The following is a 4,173-nucleotide window of genomic DNA, read 5'->3' on the forward strand; positions in this document are numbered from 1 at the left end:
CAAAAAAAAAAAAATGACCCTGGGGTTCGATTAGTGCAAATAAATATGTTTCTGTGTGGTTGCTAGAAGTGACTTGCATATTCATAGGATTATCTCCAAATAAACTATTGATTTAAGTAATTCAAACATATTAAGAACAAAAACTCAGTTTAGTGAACAATTTAAGTTCTAGAACATGAATATTGATGTTCAATGCTTGTTTGGAATAGATGACTGCCTGTCTCTCAAAGCATCATCTATAAATAGTAGGTCTGCAATCTGACTTTTAGTAAAGGTTATATAGCAGATACCCCAGGATTGCATTTTTCTGGGAAGAACATGGCATCCGGAGATCCTGTATAGTCTATAAAAGGGTTATCTTTATGCTTTCATAATCAGATGAGAAGGGTTGATTTAAAGTGTTCCTAAAATACTGCAGAGAGCTAATGAAGTTATTTGACTGCACAGATAGTGTTTCCCTTCCTTGTGGAGGAGGTTTAAGGTACAGGTATAGACAGAATCACATGTAAAGTGTTATGATAGCATAGTGAAATGATAGCTCCTAAAATATTCTACTACAGCATTTATTTGAAGTGTAATCTGAGATTTCCACTGTACTAAGTTACAAGGGTTACAAGGCTGCTTTTTTTTAGTATCTGATTCATTTGGATGGAGGACTGAGTGTGAATACTCTACATGGTTATGGGCTTCTATTTTCCCACTTTATATTGAATGGATATGAAGACTTTAAAATAAGATTTTCTGTCTGCACAGAGGTCATTTTCCTGTTTTTCCTTTTGGGTGTTTTTGATTTTGCTTTATGACTGCCACTTGAAAACTGATAGATTTATTTCTAAGGCATCCTCTTTGATCTGCAAAGAAAAATTTCTTACTGCCTCAGGAGCTTAGTTGCCTTCGTCTTTTTAAACTTAAATCCTTTTTTATTCTCTATCATCAGATCACCCTCAAAGTCCTGCACTGGACTCTGAGCTCGTTTTATTGCTGTTTGGATTAGAAACAGCCTTTAAGAACCTCCTGCTGCAAACTTCCATGTGAGCTCAGACTTCTTTTCACTTGGCTCCTGTAGTAAAGAAAAATTTGGAGAATCTCTTTGTTTCCCTTCCAAATTCTGTTCCAAGGTCTTATGAATATTAACACTTAGCTTTTTTTTTGTTTTTTGTTTTTTGTTTTTTTTAGGATCCGTTGCTACTACTTAGAAGCCTAATAAATCCCAGAGATGCAAATAATGATCACTTAATGAGTAAGTACATTTAATTACAATCAAGTAGAAGAAGATAAATGACAATAAATCCATTTGGTATTCTTTCAAATATATCCTAAGGTTTTGACATGTTTATTTATATTCCTCCTGAATTTCTATCACTTTAGACCACTTTTATATGAAGGGAAGAACCAAATGGATTTTTTCTTTTTCTCCCCACATAAGTGTGTGTTTTCATAGACAGTGAGGATGACAGTTCAGCCAAATCAATTCTTACTGAAACTGACCAGATACCCAATAAAAACACAGTGAAAACAATTTCTAGCAAAAATAATGTAGCTTATGTATTGGACCTCGAGATTTTCCACTGCATTATTGGAATCTGCAATTTCTTGGGTGTGTTGAGAACATTAATGATTTAGCAGATAGAGGCAATAGAAGTCAGTGTTTGAATTCTTTCCTATTCCATCTTTAGAAGCCATTCTTCTACACTGATAGTTTTTGCATGAGAAAAGCAGATATTGTATTTGCCTCCCTCCCCTTTTATTCATGCCCTATAAAGAGAAGTGTGGATCTGGGTTTAGTTTATTTCCAGGGCACTCATTATGCCACAATTTTTCTAAAAAGGATCTCAATCTTAGAGTTATACATAAGCATTTATGATAAAATTATTCTCTCTTCCACTGACTCATGCTTAATATCATATTAACATGGCAGTTTCCAAAAGTAGGGTTTAGGCACTGCAGGCCAAAGCACAGTAATCTTTTATGCTGCTAATACTGATGTAAAGGATATTTCTATATAGTCAATCAAACTCTAGAGTTTTAAAATAAGAGAATGAATCAAATATTTCTCTGATAATGTTTCTCTGCTTTGTTCTAGTTACTTTATGAAAGTGTCTCCATTGGGGATTTTGGAGAGAAGAGGGATGACGTTGTCAAGGAAGAGCTCCAATATTCCTGTGTCCATGACTTAGTAACCTCTTGATAGCATGCCTTAATAGTATCCTATCACAGTGTGATTTATTAAACAGTAGTATGAGCTTATAATTCTTTATAACTGGATTGAAAGTGGTTATTAATAGATATGATCACTTAGGATTGGTTGATGTTATTGGTCACATTTTCTAAATTATAATGATGGATTTTGTTCAGGCTATTGCAATAAGGAGAACATCCAGATCCAAAAATCACTGACTTAGCAGGATGGTTTTGCCTTTGATTGTTTTTTAAAAATTTATGTATTTTCTTTGAAAGGCAGAAAGAGAGAGAGAGAGAGAGAGAGAGAGAAAGAGATGGATCTTGCATCTGCTGGTTCAATCCCAAATGGCTGCAATAGCTGAGGCTGGCCAGGCCGAAGCCAGGAGCCAGGAGCTTCTTCAGCTCTCCTCGTGGATACCCAGGCCCAAGCATTTAGGCCATCTTCCACTGCTTTCCCAGGTGCATCAGCAGGGAACTGCATTGCAAGTGGAACAGCTGGGACTCAAACCAGTGCCTGTACGGGATGCTGGCACTGCAGGCAGAGGGTTAGCCTTTTATGCCACAGCAGTGGCCTCTTTGCCTTAGATTTTTATATGGAAGGATAAACAAATGGCAGGTGGGGTGATTTATATTTTGGGTTATTTTCATTGAAGAGGCAGCCAATTATCTGAATAGAAAGTGTTTTTCTCTGTGCTTAGCTAGTTTCAAGGGGACAAATGTTTCTAAACTTATTCAATGATAGTTCTTTCTTAGGTTTAATATAAATGAAATGATTTATTTTTTAGAAATTTTTACTAAAAAGAGAGGACAGATGTCATGTATTTCATAAAATTCTGAGAAGAAAGCTATGCTTCCTTCCCTCCCACTTTCCTCCTTCAATCTCCATCCCTCTTTTCTTTATTTATTTTTTGCAAAGACATACTTTCAGTGCACTCTATATTCACAGATTTAAATCACCACCAATGTAATATTTAACAAATCAAAAATATAAAGACCACAGTTCCGTGGGAGCATAAACAATGGTTAAAACCAATAATCCTAGTGCAAATTTAACCTTAGCTAATCTATCATGAAAAAAAGTATAAGAAGTTGGGTGTATCACACCTTATCAGTATGTTCAAGCAAAAGGAGTAAGGATTGTGTTTGATCTTTTTTTCCTCTTGTTGTTCAAGATAGCTCTTGTTATCTTAAAACAATCTTAGGTATTAGAGTGACTTCAGTGGGGTTTTGAGTCAGAGTTTGGTATTATAGTCCATTGAGCCAGTGGTTTCTTGTTGGCTTTGTTCTTGCAGAACCAAATGTGAAAGTAAGGCAAAGATAAGTCAATTCCCTCTTGTTCCTTCTTTCTTGGTGAACTGACTTTGCTTAACTCCTGTGGTTTCATGAGTATAAATACTATTCACCATACTCTGTATGTTTTCAGGATGGTTAGATATTATTTTCCTGCGAAAAGCTACTGTTAACCATGGTAGCCAAGTTTTTGCAAAAATATTTGTCCTCACTTAAGAAAATCTCTTTGCTCTCATTTTATTAATAGGGAAATTTCCTTTATTGGTAAATTCATTCAGGATATTCAAAGAAAAATAGAATTGGTCAATAGCACTCTTAAACTCATAGTAGCAAATTTTCTGAGTACCCTGACCTACCCTTAGACCTAATGATCTTTTGATGTCCTCACCTTATAGTCAGTTTCAACCATCCTATCAGGAGCCTGCAGGCCAGTAAGTGTGGATCCCTAATGCATCCTAGACATTAGGAGACTCTAGTCTGATACAATCTGATATCACTTAATATTGCCGACTTATTATTAAATGAACTCCTATTTGTTGACAACTGAGAATTGCCTTCCCAGACATAGCACACCAACATTTTTTTGTTTTTATTTATTTATTTTTTTGACAGGCAGAGTTAGACATTGAGAGAGAGACAGAGAGAAAGGTCTTCTTCCCGTTGGTTCACCCCACAAATGTCCAATACAGCCAGCGCGCTGCG

At 35.7% G+C, this 4,173-nt stretch overlaps 1 long non-coding RNA gene across 1 annotated transcript; it reads left to right on the forward strand.

The window, feature by feature from the left end:
• Positions 1-456: 456 nt before the first annotated feature.
• LOC103349647 (uncharacterized) lies at positions 457-2,257 on the forward strand. Its single transcript, XR_007909659.2, has 3 exons — positions 457-755; positions 1,177-1,240; positions 2,084-2,257. It is a non-coding gene; the product is annotated as an uncharacterized lncRNA (long non-coding RNA).
• Positions 2,258-4,173: the final 1,916 nt, after the last annotated feature.

This window comes from Oryctolagus cuniculus, chromosome 1 (assembly GCF_964237555.1).
Source record: "Oryctolagus cuniculus chromosome 1, mOryCun1.1, whole genome shotgun sequence".
Taxonomy (NCBI): Eukaryota; Metazoa; Chordata; class Mammalia; order Lagomorpha; family Leporidae; genus Oryctolagus; species Oryctolagus cuniculus.